The sequence below is a fragment of the Pogoniulus pusillus genome, chromosome 5 (assembly GCF_015220805.1).
Source record: "Pogoniulus pusillus isolate bPogPus1 chromosome 5, bPogPus1.pri, whole genome shotgun sequence".
In the NCBI taxonomy this organism is placed as follows: Eukaryota; Metazoa; Chordata; class Aves; order Piciformes; family Lybiidae; genus Pogoniulus; species Pogoniulus pusillus.
The window spans coordinates 22,589,759-22,605,753 of NC_087268.1; the positions used below are offsets into that span (position 1 = coordinate 22,589,759).

Consider the following 15,995-nt stretch of genomic DNA (forward strand, 5'->3'; position numbering starts at 1 on the left):
TTGGCGCTGTTTCCCTGCCAAACCCATAAAGAGAAAGAAAACAAATGCAGACCGCGGAGCCCCCGAGCCGTAGAGTTCCCTACGGGAGGTTCTGACGAGTACGCCGGGTATGCTTCGAATCACATATCGCTGATTTGTACGCCAGTAGGGTTGAGGTACGGTCGTCTCATATGTAGATTTGTCTTCTTACATGCAGATTTCCCTGTGTTTTCATTAAAACCAAGGAGACGGCTCATTCGTGGCGGCCGAGCGCGCAGCTCCGCCTTCCGCGGCAGCCCCGGGACGGCTCCCGGCTCCCCGGGAGGAGGAGGAGCTGGAGCCGGAGATTGCCGGGCGGAGGGAGGGGCGGCAGGTTTGGGATGAGGCGGGAGGAGGAGGAGCTGGAGCAGCAGGAAGGGTGTTTCCCTGCGCAGCTCCCGGTTGAAGTGACTCACACAGGAAACTCCCCGCCAGGCGCGGCCCCAGGAGCGGAGCCGCCGGGCCGACGCGACCCTCGGCGGCGAGCCGGCCGAGCCGAGTCTAGCGGAGTCCCCAGGCAGGCGGGCGGGCGGGCAGACAGACAGACACTTCCCGCTGCCAGGCAGCGCCGTTCCGAGGAGCCGGCGGCGAGCGGGTGAGCAGCGGTTTCCCGGGCCCGGGAGCGGCCTGTCTGTGGGGTAGGGGCCGTCCCGGCGGCGACTCCGCCGCTTGGGTGCGTTTTCACTCTCTTGCGTTTATAGACGCTTTATCTGAGGCACCGGGCGGCTCCGCACCCTTTCTGCGTCCCTCTCGCTAGTGATCTGTCGGTATCCTCGCTCAGGTTTTGGTCCCCCCCTGGAGTAACCCCATGGCAACAGGCTGCGGCCCACCGAGTCGGGCCTGCCCCGTTGCGGGGGCAACGGACCTCGCTGGGGCTGCTGGCTTGGAGGTGCCGGCTCGGGGTCTTTGACGGTGCCAGGCACCGAGGTGCTGGGCGTCGCCTCGGAGGCGCTGTAGTGTCGGGGCGGCGGACGGAAAGAGGCCGGCGGACGGGCGCTGCAGGGCGGCTGTGGGCAGCAAACAGGCAACGGGCAGGTGACCGCACCCTCCGGCGGGCTCTGCGAGTGGAGGATGCCTCAGGGGTCCTTACCTAAGAGCCAGTTTTAGTCTCCTCTCCTGTGTGCGGGGTCTGAATTGTTCTCTCTCATGGGTAGCCCGTGTGTCTGGAACGCTGGAGTGGTCGGATTATGCAAAAAAATAGAAGTAAAAAGCTCTATGAAAGTTTGCCCTGCACTGCAGGTAAAGGAGATAATCTAGGGTCTAAGGACATAGAGCAGCTTCCTCTTAAAGAAGTTGATTTTCATCCAGCCAAAATAACTATATGATGTACTGAAAGTATTAATATAAGCAGAAAACTTCTCTAGGTATGGTCTGGTATCCTGTCCCTCTCCTACCTGTCTCTGACAAACGAAGAGATAAAGATATATACACATCATCTGTGTGAATATTGCTGTAGCTCTTTAGCAACTCTGCTAATTTGCTTTGACTTTCAGTAGGTGCTTGTTGGTTTGATTTTTCTTCCTGTGCTGTTTGATGACAGGTTTGAGTAGCATTTAGACATGTAAATAATTGGTTGTGCCAGGGAGGCTGTAAGGAAGAAATTGTTTTTTTGAATGTTGCCAGTCTGCCTCAAGTGGTGCCTGGAGAGCACTCAGCAGGAAGAAGACTGTCTGGAGGAACTTCTTAATTAGAAGGTCCTGCTGCCCTTTGCTGTAAACTGTGGGAAAGGGAGAACTTGGGCTAATGGGTGACTCCAGTCCTTATTGCATTCCAGTTACTTATTTGCCATAGCTTTAGTATAACAAACCCTTGGAAAATGTACTCGTGCAGCATTGCTGGTTTGCAGGTTTTTCAAAGTGGAGCTTCTAGTGCTGTTGTAATACTATTCAGTGATCTGTCTGAGCTGTATGTCATAAAATGGGCTGCTGTTCCTTACTGAAGTGTTCTGGTTCTCGACTCTATTTTAAGTTCTGCTTTTACCTCTTCATTTTTTTTTACATCATCTGATGTAAAGTAAGGCTCTTTAATCATTGCCAGGCAACTGGTCTGTGAAGTCTGACCAGTGTAGACAGCCAGTGTCTCTCTAGCTGCCAGGAAGGAGAAGAGGGAATTCATAAGCAGCCTGTACAGCAGGAATGCTTAGTCTCAGTGTTGTCAAAGCTTGTTTGGCTTGTTCTCTAAGAAGTGCAAGCAGCAGCTGAGATTTTACTGGGTTTTTTGTTTCTTTGTTTGCTTGTTTTTTGTAAGGGCAATATGATTGCAATTTTTTAATTGTACTTTGTAGGTTTCATATTGCTAAGCTTTATTTATTTAAAAAATAAACCTCTGAGAATCTTAGAAAATTCCACAATCTCCCCAGTCACTCTGTTGAAGATGAGTGAGACTTGGTGAGTTTTGTCTACAGACCTTGGGTCAGTTCCTCTTGGTGGTCATGCTGTTTGGAGTGCTGTTTGGAGTGTATTTAGCAGTGTTAACTTAAAATTTCTAACTAGATATTATAGTTGCCTAAGTTATTTAGAAAGGAAATATTTCTCAAACAATCTAAGCTTTTCAGTTCTTACCTTCTGACTGCACAACCTGCAAAAGATGGTAGTCCTTTAGTGATGTATCTGTCATATTTGAAGCATTAATTAACAAAATTCTTGTTTCTTCATGTAGCCTTATGTGGAAATTGGTCCATGATTTTGAACCCACAGATTCTCTTACTCCCCTATACAGACTTCAAATAATTACCAGATGTCTGCTCCACCTACATGTTCTATAATAGAAGTTTGTCTGAATTTTAATTGTTTATGTGTGTTTAAATAGCTGTAGTTACTAAGGCACTTCCCAGTTTAGTAAGCAATTATTCTTAAAACAGTTTAAGTGCTTGTTTATGTAGGGATGCTCCAGGAGCTTGACACAACCCAAGCATGAATGGCCAGTGAAGTGGTTTGGGTGGATCCTTCCATGCAATTTGGAACAGGCCTCATCTTCCATTCGGATATGCTCTCAGATCTGGCAGAGAGGGAAAAGCAACTATAACATATTTGGAAACTATTGATATTTAGGATGTATACTTTGTTACAAGTGGACTCTCACTGACAGACCTTACGCTTGTAGGGCATCCTGATAGTTTTGGTGACATTGCTATTTGAATACATAGTATGTGAAAGCCGCCTTTGTTTGTCCTGGCTTTGGGTACAGATTGGATGCAGTAAGATGTACGGATGCTTCAGCATTATAAAATCTTACTGCATATCTACAAAAAACTTACTGGGAACTTAGTACTTAAGCTACAGACATCAGTTTAGGATTCTTTTTCTGCTATACATCTGCTCTTAGAAGCTGATACTTTTGTAGGGCTTGGAAGTGCACTTTGCTATGTAATACGGATAACTCACTGTGTATCTTGATTTCCTTGCTTTAAGTATCTTTCCGTTCATGCATATCACCTACTTTTCTAGTGGTAAAATTAACATGTGATGCTTTGATGAAACTTGTTACAGGAAGGCTGAGGTGCAAACCAGCAGATAATCTTTCCATCTCTTGGCATCAAAAATCTAACTTGTCTTTTGGGTGGCTGCTTGGCTCTTGTAAACATGCAGGCAAAAATCCTTAAAGCTTTTTTTTCATTGTAGAACTTAAAACATTTTCTCTGTCAGTGTGTACTGTTTACACTTACGTATATAAACATGCATGCGTTTATAAATGTATGTGTTGTGGAAAAAAGTCCTTTCTTCAAACTGTTCAGTGTTACTTGGGAAAAGTAGCAGTCTCAGACTTCTAACTACAAGAAGTAGGGTTATGGTAAAAATGGGTATGGCACAAATAATTGTCAAGCGTTTGCCACCTGAGTAGAAACCTCCCTCTCTTCAGGCTGACCACCATCAGGACAGAAAGTGAATTTATAGCTGTATCGCCTTTCTGGAGGAAGTCCATTGTGGGAGATATGATTTGAAGCTGTGGACAGCAGAGTTGGGTGTGTTTAGGAGGAAGCCAAATTCTCCGAGCATTCCTGGAAGAAAGGTGGTGATCTCTTCCCCAGGGGTAGCTGGAAGCAACACTCATGCCTTGATGCCGTATCCCTTCCCCAGATCTTCTGGCAGACCTCTGCTTCTGGTGGCAAGGACCCTAATGAGTCATGAGCCTCATGGCCTGGTGAGGTACTGAGCTCAGGGAGGCATTATGGGCCTTCATCTGAGTGGTTGCTCTGTGGTTCTGTGTGTCTGTTGCCACAACAGGTGCTCTGGTATGGGCACAGCTTAAAGTGGATGTCCTTCATGAGAGGGGAAGTTCAACCTACTGACTTGAATAGAGCTTTTCTTATTTCAAGTGATTGGGTAACATGTGAGCAACTGACACTTCTGCTCTTGCTTTCATTAGAGGTAAATGCCAGGGCAGTAGAGTGTGGTGCCGTCCTTTCGCTGGTTTGTGAATGCTCCTGCTTTACAAAGTGTTTACTCCTGGAGTTAAATTAATTGCATGTTTTCTGTGCACTTGGGCTGAATGTTGGGAGATGCTTTTAAGCTTAGCGAGGTGCCTCAGCAAGTCTCTCACAGAACTGTTTTCTGCAGGTCTGCTTTTCAGGAATCTTGGTTGGAAGGTAGTAGAATGAGCAACCTTTTAAAGCCAGGAATTGCTGAAATGCCATTCTTCTTTCTACCACCAAAAGGCATCGTAAGACTTTGGGTAGCGCATAGGCTTACACTTACTAGAAAACACTCCACAAACGTTTAGCAGACTTGAGTCTCAGTGGTATTAGGAATTAATACAGTATTATGTAAAAGAAAAAAAAAGGGCACTTTTTTTTTTAAAGAACCACTACTATTTAAAACACAGTTCTATTGTTTCATGTTAGGACACGAGCCTCAAGAGTAGACATGCTGAGTAGTGATTCCAGCTGTGTAACTGGTAAAGGAGCTTTTGGAGATGCCTATTTTACACACTACAGCTGTACAAGAGTTTTGTTTCTGGGGTTTAGGCAAAAATCTGGTACTGCTCTGTGGCACTTTAAGATGCTTCCATTTTCATAGAGACATGAACACTTTATTGGCAGGAAATGAAAGTCCTGTAGGCCTAGTCCCAGACTTCATTTATATTCTTCTTTCAGTATAGCTCTAATTATTTGAAGTGGCTTCACTTATCAAGTGATAGCAAGAGTGCACTGAATTATACATTCTGAGTGTAAAGTTCAAGTAAAGTGTCATGATGCACTGTTCAAGATAGATGTGGATGCATATCAAGTGATACCAGAATCAAAGCTTTTGATGAATTTTCACTGAAACTGCATATTTTCATGTATAAAAATAGAAATATGAAGTATTACAGATAATGAGCTCTTTTAGTGGAAAAAGAAAGCTTAAGAAACTAAAAGCAGTTATTTGCTTATTTCTGTTTTCTCCTAACGCTCTGTCGTGTAGCAAGTCCTAAATGTAAAAAAAGAATGTAAAATGTGTGACTATTTTCTTGTCCAGTTCTCCCTCTCAAAATACATATAGTGGTAATTTATTTTTTTAACAGTTTCTGAAGCCTGAGTTTTATATGTGTGTGGGTTTTGGTGTTTTTTTTGGTGGTGGCTGTTTTTTAAATACTGTGATTTTTGAAAAACGTGACATTATTCTTTTATAAGAAAAGCTGTTTTTAAGTTTGAATAATACAAATCTGCCTAAAATATCTTCCAACTTATTTTTCAGATAAATCACTGTAATTATATGTACTTTTTTTCTTACGTGAGAGCTGTATTGTACCTCCAGTTAGAAGCAGTGGGAATGACAGGACAGAGTTTCTGTTTTAAAGAGTCTTTTTCACTGAAGCTCTTCTTTGTTTTTTAACTTAAAACGATGCAATGCTGAAGCCAGAATTTCAGCTGCAGGCTTGCATTGAAAAAGCCCACTGGATATAATTAATGCCTGACATGCCATTGGGGTATGTGCTGTACAATGGAGCTGGACACATAACACAGAGTTGCTGTGGAAGGGGGCTCAGGGGGCTGCACCTGCCAGGGGAGGGGGGTTGTCCTCAGTGGTGCCGAGGTTGGCAACACCTCTGCAGGCAGGGACCGGTGCCAGGCAGGCTCCATTGAGAAGCAGTAAGGCTGATCCCGAAGTAACTGTGTCTGGAATTAGATTCAGGATGAGAGTGCTATCCTCCCCTGAGAAAATAACATTTTCTTCCTTGTTTCTTCTTAGTCTTGTGAAATAAAAGTACAGTTGAAGAACTCCTACACCTAAGTAAGCAGTTTTCCTAAGGCTGAGGAGTTATTTTGTTGCATAAATTGAAGTCTGAAGACTACAGACTTAGCTTTCTCTGGATCTTTGTGGCGCATTTTCCTCACCTGTACTGCTACAGGCTGGTGCTCAGCTCACTATCCATTGCTCCTTTTGGGATATACACATGGGTATGCTTTTTTTGACTAAACAACAGTCCCTCCACACCAAATACAAGGGGCAACCAACCAAAGCCATGTTGACTGGGCGTAAGCAGTCTGTGACAGTAGCTCTCATACAGGATGAAAGGTGCTGTGACTGAGTAGTAGACCTAGACTAACTCCTTGTGCACTTGCTTTCCACATTTTCTGAGGTGATTATTACTCTTGCTGCTCTCCTCATTCTTTGCAGAATTCTTACACTGGGAATCTTATCTTTGCTAAGAAATGAGAGGTTTTCATAACTGCTGGACATGGCATAAGCACTATGCTTCAGTACTTAGCTTCCGTGGTGAAATTGAGCCTTGCCCAAAGCAATGCCAGGCAGCTTTGGTTCCTAACACGCCCATGCAGCAGCAGGAAGAATCAGAAACAGAAGTGAGACAAATATGCATTGAGGACAGCTGCAGAAGATAACAGTAGCAGCACAGCAAAATGGCAAAAGCAACTAAACAAGAAGATGAAACAACAGGGAGGGGAGGCATGAACTGCGTGAGAGGAAAAGAACATGAGAAAGAGAAGGGGAATGAGTTAGTCAAGAAACAAATATAAGTTACAGGTGATGCAACTCAAAGGTATAGTATCAGGGAGTATTAAAGGGCAGAGGCGAGTGTAGCAAAACAGGTTTCAGCACACCTAACTTAAAATGAGACAACAGTTTAATCTTTTACTTCCTTGCTCACATACATGGGATGCCTTTAAAGTAAACTCTACAGGGTTAGTCTTCTCCTGCATCATTGTGCTGGATTCTCAAATCAAGTGAGGATGAGCAGAATTTTTCAAAGTGTGTGCCTTACACTGTGCTTGAGAGTCTTGCCTGGGCGATAGAACTTTCCCCTACATCTTATCAGGAAGTTGCATCTGTCCTCCAAACTTCAAGATGTGGATCTATACTGCAGATGCCCAGGTGCCTATTAAAATACAGGGTGATTATTTGCTGCATTGTCTGCTCAGGTGCTGCTGCTGTAGAGTTAGTATGTGCTCATCCAGGTGCTACTACTGGCTGTTAGCACAGCAGGAGAAGATAAAGCCACTCTGATGCTAACATGCTAGTGATTCCAGCCTTGTGCTATGGTATAGGAGTGCTTAGGTTACACAGTGCTCTTTAACTGTGGGAGAGTTTTCTTACTGATGCTAGTAGACCTGCACCTGATAGCAGGCGTCAAGAAAGGTGCTTCTGTCCTGCCATGGCTCACTGTTCCCAGTGTAGGTTTTGTCCAAAGAGCCTGAGAGTTCCCATTCATAACCTGTTGTGATGACAGCAGAGAGTCATTGGAAAAGAGTTTGAATTCACATAGGACATTGGAAGGGAATACCTATAGTTACTTGACAGTCGTTCTTGATTGTCATCTGAGTGCTGATGTGTCAGGGAGCCGTTTCATCTCTGTGACACTGTCGTTAGTAGGGGTGTCTTCCTGATCTTGGTTGTCTTGTGTGAGAGAGGAATGTTACAGACTCATAGAAGTGTGGCTTTTAGGTTGCTCTAATGGCGCTTGCCCCAGGTTAACCTTTACTAAAGTACTTAATACTGTTCAGGATTCATTTTTTGAGGTGATAAGACACTAAACACTTGAACCTTGGTTGCACGGTAGGTGTTGCTTGTGTAAAGAGATGGGGATTGCTTGTGATGTTTGCAGGGGACAGAAAGAAGCTGGCCAGGTGGCAGGGTAGGCTACATTAATGAAGAAGGTCGCATGAAAAATTCACATGTGACCGAATACAAGAGGTTGGGAATACAGAAGTTTGGGAAGTTGAGATTTTCAAGCAAACAAAAAAATTCTGCACTTTAGCCTTGCATTTTTTTCTCAAATGTTTCTGCTCTTGGAAGCCTGTTTCCTGCCTTGCAACCTTCCAACAGCAGGGCAAAGCGGGAGTAGTCTAATTAAATGTATAGTTTCCATTATGTAGCCATTCTTCTGGGACTTGCTCTGGTGCTGGGATGGGATAATTCAGTGCCAGAATTTTTGTTTCATCTTTTGCATCTATTGAGCCTTTTTAAATTCTAATTGCAGATGCACTTTTGAAAGTTTAACAGTATGTCAAATGCTGCACAAAGGACTGTCAACTCCTGTTTGCTTTTTTCTGTCTTTAATCAGGCAGGCCAGTAAATGATGTGAAAAGCATTTTTCTCTGCTCCTTCAGCTAATGCAAATCTGTTGCTTAGGAACTAAGAGGCGCTCCAGTCCCAAAAGGAACATCTTATGCTGATCCCCTTGGCAAAAGTGTTGCTTGTGCTGTCCAGAGCACAGAAAAAAAAGCATTCAAACAGAGAAGATTCTCAGTGCGTTGCTGTGTTCTGACAGAGCACGTTAGCTGACGTTCTGTAAAGATCTCTTCTGCTGGATCTCAGTTGATAGGTATGCAGTTGAATAGCTGAGGCTTTTGAAGTTTTAAAGAAAATTTAACTAAAAGGGCATGTTTGAGAGAGATCTTGGAGGTGTGAAAGAAATTGTTATAGTAATCTCTGTGCTGTTCTTATAAGAGAAAACCTGTTCCTTTTGTTAGGTTTTTGCTTTGCAAGGGCCTTTTGTGATCAGTCTTAAAATTGAACTTTATTAGGAGCCCTGCACAGAGTATTGAGCCAAATTTTCATCATAGAAAAAATATGTAGTTGATGTTTTGCCAGCCAATAGTATAGAAGGATGACATGACGTAACAGAAGAATCCTGAAAATGTTGTTGCTATAGGGATAAAACTTCTGCTGCTCTGCAGACCAAGCCTATTCCTATGGGAATGTTGTCATTAGTTCTCATGGAGTTCACTGATGCTGGTCCTGTAGATCCCAGTTCAGGTTACTCAGTCATCTTCTAAAATTTGTCTCTATTTTTTATCTATTCTCCTGTGCACATTTTTGGATGATATGCTTCTGCTTTAACTGTTGTGCATAGAATTTCATCATGGTATCCTGTCCTTTAAAGTAGGGTAAGCTTTGCTTTATTTATTTATTCCTATTTTAAAAGGACAAAACAACTCATGTGGATACATATTTCAATTAATGGGTTGCACAGCAATTGTAATCTGTATCTGTGCTAGGCTTGATAATTTGTTTTCATTACGACTCAAAGATACTTTTGCAGACTTATGAAAGAAGAGAGGCAATGTCAAAGGAAGTGTGGTTTAAAGTGAAGACAGACTTCTTTGTCTTATTTTGAGCTTGGAAACATGTACAGGCCCTTGGAGATCAAATGCATGTATTTAAAGGCAAAATAAAAAATGTGTTCAGTGGACTGCAAAAAGGCACAGGGCATCCCTTCCCAACACCTGTTTTCAGTCAGATGAAACAGTGTTCTCGTCTTCAAAGCCATAAAATACTATTCTAACATGTCTATAGTCAAGCAATTCTGTGTTAGTTGTTTAAACTCTGCCTTAATTATCTCACTCTTCAGCACAATCTTTTTCCACTTTTTCCAGATATGAAATTATTTTTCCACTTAAAAATGTCAGTGTTGGAGACCTTTTTGGGTTATGTAGAGCATAATCCAAAACCAATTCCCTGAACATTATAAATCACTTCTTTCTTGGGCTTTATTCTCACACTATCATTGGTGTACATCTTGTTGATATACTTAAAATTGTAGCAGGTGTAACTACAGCCTGTTGTGTGCAGCAGCAGGAGATGGAGTGTGCTGCAGCATCTTTTCTGCTCAATTTCTGCAATTGCACCAGCATGCTGCTGAACACTGTGGTAACTTCTCCTGCAGTGGAGAAAAAGAGAGAAACTGTGCTTTTAGCAGGTCAGGCTTTGCTGATCCCAGCTCAGGGTCGTGTGCAGGCCCTGGCTGCCAGCTGCAGCTCAGAATTGCTGATCTAGCCCTTTGTGACCATGGGGCCCAGCCTCTCCTCCTGAGCAGTCTGAATTTTCACAGTATCACCAAGGTTGGAAGAGACCTCATAGATCACCAAGTCCAACCCTTTACCACAGAGCTCAAGGCTAGACCATGGCACCAAGTGCCACGTCCAATCCTGCCTTGAACAGCTCCAGGGACGGTGACTCCACCACCTCCCCGGGCAGCCCATTCCAGTGTCCAATGACTCTCTCAGTGAAGAACTTTCTCCTCACCTCGAGCCTAAATTTCCCCTGACGCAGCCTGAGGCTGTGTCCTCTTGTTCTGGCGCTGGCTACCTGAGAGGAGAGAACAACCTCCCCCTGACCACAACCACCCCTCAGGTAGTTGTAGACAGCAATAAGGTCACCCCTGAGCCTCCTCTTCTCCAGGCTAAACAATCCCAGCTCCCTCAGCCTCTCCTCGTAGGGCTATGCTCAAGGCCTCTCACCAGCCTCGTCGCCCTTCTCTGGACACGCTCAAGCATCTCAATGTCCCTCCTAAACTGGGGGGCCCAGAACTGAACACAGTACTCAAGGTGTGGTCTAACCAGTGCAGAGTACAGGGGCAGAATGACCTCCCTGCTCCTGCTGGCCACACCATTCCTCATGCAGGCCAGGATGCCACTGGCTCTCTTGGCCACCTGGGCACACTGCTGGCTCATGCTCAGGTGGGTATCAGTCAGCACCCCCAGATCCCTTTCTGTTTGGCTGCTCTCCAGCCACTCTGACTCCAGCCTGTATCTCTGCATGGGGTTGTTGTAGCCAAAGTGCAGCACCCTGCACTTGGAGCTATTGAACCTCATCCCATTGGACTCTGCCCATCTGTCCAGGCGGTCAAGGTCCTGCTGCAGAGCCCTTCTGCCCTCCAACCCAGCCACATCTGCCCCCAGCTTAGTGTCATCTGCAAACTTGCTGATGACTGACTCCATGCCCTCATCCAGATCATCTATGAAGATGTTAAAGAGGATGGGGCCCAGCACAGATCCCTGAGAGACACCACTAGTGACAGCCACCAGCTGGATGTGGCTCCATTCACCACCACTCTCTGGGTCCGGCCCTCCAGCCAGTTCCTAACCCAGCACAGAGTGTTGCCATCCAAGCCATGGGCTGACAGCTTAGCCAGCAGTTTGCTGTGGGGGACAGTGTCAAAGGCCTTGCTGAAGTCCAGATAGACCACATCCACAGGCCTCCCCACATCCACCAAGCGGCTCACCTGATCATAGAAGGAGATCAGGTTAGAAAGGCAGGATCTGCCCTTCCTAAACCCATGTTGGCTGGACCTGAGCCCTTTGCTATCCCTCAGGTGTGCTCTTATCACCCCCAAGATAACCTGCTCCATCAGTTTCCCTGGCACTGAGGTCAGGCTGACAGGTCTGTAGTTCCCAGGTTCCTCCATCTGACCCTTCTTGTGGATGGGGACCACGTTGGCCATTTTCCAGTCTCCTGGGACCTCTCCGGTGAGCCAGGACTGCTGGAAAATGATGGAGAGTGGCTTGGCCAGCTCAGCTGCCAGCTCTCTCAGCATCCTGGGATCGATCCCATCTGGTCCCATGGGCTTGTGGGTGTCCAGGTGGCTCAGCAGGTCCTGAACTAATTCCTCATGAATTTCCAGGGCAACACACTGCTCCCTGACCCCATCCCCCAGTTCAAGAGGCAATTTGCCCTGAACTCCTCCCTCCTTACTGTTGAAAACTGAGGCGAAGAAGGCATTCAGGACCTCAGCCTTTTACTTGTCATCAATTATAATGTTCCCCTCCTGGTCCAGGAAGGAGTGGAGGCTCTTCTTGCCCTTCTTTTTAGCATTGATAAATTTATAAAAGTGCTTTTTATTATCCTTCACAGAGGTGGCAGCCTAAGTTCTAGCTGGGCCTTAGCCTCTCTAATTTTTCTTCTGCATAATCTGGCTACAGTTGTGGTAGCCATGGGATATGCTTTTCCTTAACTCTTCTAGGCTGTTTGCAGTGTAACTGTCTGCGTTTTGAATGTATTCTTGCTGCTTTTAAACTTTGATTTTTCTTGGAGTTTGTGGTTGAATGGCTGAAAAGATAAACATTGGAGGAGTTGTTAATTTTGGTTCTGTTGAGGTGTGTGCTTCAGATACTGGTGTGCAAGAATGGTGAAACAAATGGCTCTCTATGGTCTAACTTCTATGGCTTGTAAAAATAAGAAGTTTATGATAATTTCAATGCTCAGCCCTCCCTTTTGCATCTGAAAGGTGAGTTTGTTTTGTGCTTTGTTCCATGAAAAGCACTTGCACTCCAGATTTTCTGTTGCACTCTGTTGCTTTTCATTAATTACAGTCAGTGTTGCTGCATCTCTGAGTCTTCTCATCCCGAGATTCAGCATGGCTCTACTCTTGGCCTGTTTGTCTTTTCCCACCTGCCTGACACAAGGGCAGCTGGAGGCAGGTGTGTATGTGTATAGAGCAGGGAGAGAAGGAGTCTGTCAAAGCAGAAAGCCATGGTAGGTGGGCTGTTCTGAAGAGAATGGGACCTCAAGAGAGGTTTACTCTGCTGTTACTGCTGTGGGAACAGCTGGTGATTCATTCAGAAACAGATCAGGTGTGTAATTTTTCAGCGCCCATTTTCAGAGTTTATGCAAAATTTTGAGATGAATGAGTGGAGGAAATTTATTCTGTCTCATCTTTATCTACCACTACTAACTTAGTGCAGTTCTTCATCTCAGGGCAGCTTGAGGACCCAGCTGAACACAGCTGAGCAAAGATATTCTTTCACTCATGAGCTAATGGGGACATTCTAGTAATTTACCTGAAATTAAGCTGAAAAAAAATTCTTTTTCATAGTTTACTTGGTTCTTTTTATTGAAGGTTTATGATAAAGGAATTTGTGGTCCACAAGCATCTGAGCTGTTACCTAAGTGAGATGAGCCTTTGCTTGCCTTATCGACTTGAGTGCTCAGTGCAGTAAGATTGGCTGCTGCACCTTCATGCATGAAATTGATACTGGGGAGAGCCTGCCTCTTCATGGCATTGCCAGCTCACTCCTAAGATCTTTTCTTCGCCATGCCATCAGCTCTTTTCCATGGGACTTTACATTCTGGGGCACAAGATGAGTATGTGGTAGCAAAAGATGCAGTTGTGTGCACCACCTGGTCTAACCAGAATACAGAGAACACTTGGAAATTGTCATTGTGTTACCTCCTGCAACCCACCATGTTTCTAATGGGAAGACTGCTGGTTTACCACTCTGCTGGTTGTGTAAGGATAAATCCTTAAAGATTTCAAGATGAGGCTGCTCAGGTGTTCCCAGGGTGCCAAATCTTTGACTGATGCAAAGGAAAAAATGCCTGTCAGCTATGGCATTTAAAGTTTAATTATTTTTGTTTATTTGAAGGAAGTTTAGCATTGCTACTCCTTTTTTCCCAAAGGAGAGCAAGCAGTGACATAACGTGTCCTGTGTAACATTTTGTGTCAGTGTCTTCTGAAGAAAAGCTGCTCTTGATGTGGCTTGATCCTCTCTGATACTAATTTATTTATTTCTAGGTTTTAATCAAAGGGCTGAATTAGGCTGTTGGTTTTGTGTGAGAATGGTCACCTAACAATCTCAGATCAGGGTATAATGCCAACTTGCAAGTAATTAAACAACTTCTAGCTCTCCTCTGTATTTTCAGGATACTCAATATAGCTTTTTGTCTTTTTGAAAAATATTTTGTGATACCGTGATACCATCCTGTGGTAGTTTTGGGAAGGGGAGCTGCTGTGGGTGGAAGGGGTGGAGGATTCTAGAAGGTTTTAGTCTGATAGACTTGGCCTGGTTTGTGAATGTATTTGTTCTACCTGATTGCCTTTCATATATATGCATCTGTGGATAGAATCTCCTTTTAAACCTCCAATCTGTGTGCAGTATCTTAATTTTTGCTGACCAAAAGGAGTAAATATAGTTTCTGTCCTCTAGTCTCGGGTGGCTTGTGGCCCTAAACTGGGACATGCATCCTCGTCATCTCCTGATCTTGTCTAACACAGCTATACAATTCCATGTGATAACTTTTGTTGGGAAGGGCTCTGTCTTTGATCTGTGAGCAGGTGCCATCAAACCCAGCTATTTGAGGTTGCACCTTTTATGTTGGCCATCAGTGTCTTTCTAAAGTTCAGCTGTATGCATGCTTGAGGCTATTGGAGGCTGTTTCTGGCGAAGTCATGGCTAAATGATTGTGACAGGGGCCAAAGAGGAACTGCATTTATAACAAGGTCTCAAGAAACATACAATTACCTACGTTCATTTGCTTTACTAATTTTAATTTTTTTTAACTTGATTGCTAGCTACAAGTTACGTCTGCTGGGTTGTGTGCACTGTTGCTGAACACATAAGAACTATCTGCTATCATCAAGCATCATTTTCCTGTTTTTAGCTATTTATAGATTATATGACTGAGTTGTCCTTTGATCCTGTCTTTGGTAAATAATGTGACCTGATTGTCACTGGAAGAAATCTTAAAAACTTGGAGTTTTTTTTAACTACCCTAGAATTTGGAATTTACTCTAGAATTTAGGGATTTAATTTTTTATTTCCATTTTTGTCTTTGAGCTTTAGAGTTGAACAGTGTTACAGCAGTCTTCTCTCACAGTGATTATGAAGTTAATGCTCTGTACTCTCTGCTTTCTCAGTCCTTACCTTCTGGTTTGGTTTTAAAAAAATATTTTTTCTAATATTTTTCCTGGGTTTATCCAAAAAACTTTTCCTCATAAGTTAGTCCTGTTCATATTTTTTTTTCAAAGGAGTTTGAACACTGAAATGCTTGAAAGAGCTAGGCTGAGAGATACTCGATGGGTGTTTTCTGGTATTCTTGAAGTTAAGAATACAGATCGTTTGGAAAGACTTTGACATTGTTCTGTAATGATGGGCATATGGGAACGGTGTTTCTCTTAAAGCAGTGTTGTGAGCAGGGCACTGCTTAGAGTGCAGTCACATGGCTGAGAACAGCACAGAATGATGACTTTTTAAAAGATTGGCACATCACCTCTCTGAATGTTTCAGTAATTAAACAGTTCTGAAGTTAAATCAAAATGTAGGTGATGCTAAAGGACCTTCAAACTCCAGTGCTTTTTATGTTTTTGTTGTTTGGTCTTTTGTGTGGACGAAATGTGACGGAGGCAACTGAGTGAGCTTCTGTGCAGCACAAGCTTTTCTGAGCAGATCAGGCTTATCTTATGCTCATCTCCTTCAGAGCTAAAGAAAAAGAATAATACCTTAATTTAAGATACGTGCCCAGAGTTTCCCTGTAAGACCCTGTGACTGATAGCACTGATCCTTGGAAATGGTGGGGCATAGAACTCTGAGGCTGAAGCATGTATTGTGAAGGAGATGGGGATGTTTTTGCATTGAAATTGAGAAAAAGGAGCTGAGAATCAGCACATATGGTGCTGTCTTCTGCTTGGAAAGCTGAGTGTGATCATCAAACACCAAAGTTTCGCAAGACAGCTTGCTGGTCTGTGTGATTCTCAGGAAGAGAGAGGAAAGATGTCAGATAACTAATGATTTTTAATTAGATTGTGTACATATAGGAAAACGTGTCCTTGGAGTGTGTTTTAACTTCAGTTCTGTAATGATGATTCAAGATACAAAGGCAGGAAAAAGGATGATTATTTCAGAAGTAGTTCTTAGACATCTTCTACCTGAGCTTCTACAAAGCTGAATACAGCATTTTCAGGAATTCACTGTGAAGGTAATTGGGTGAATTTACTAGTATAACTGTAATTATCTGTATAACTACAGTGTTTTAATCTGT

General features: G+C 43.8%; 1 protein-coding gene across 2 annotated transcripts in view; it reads left to right on the forward strand.

Annotated features, from left to right (window-relative positions):
* The first annotated feature begins 394 nt into the window (after positions 1-394).
* Positions 395-15,995, forward strand: part of CYFIP1 (cytoplasmic FMR1 interacting protein 1) — an 81,429-nt gene continuing 65,828 nt past the window's right edge. For both annotated transcript variants that reach the window (XM_064143501.1, XM_064143500.1), the window contains exon 1: positions 395-613. The gene's annotated coding sequence lies outside the window, so the exon portion shown is untranslated. The remainder of the gene's footprint in view (positions 614-15,995) is intronic.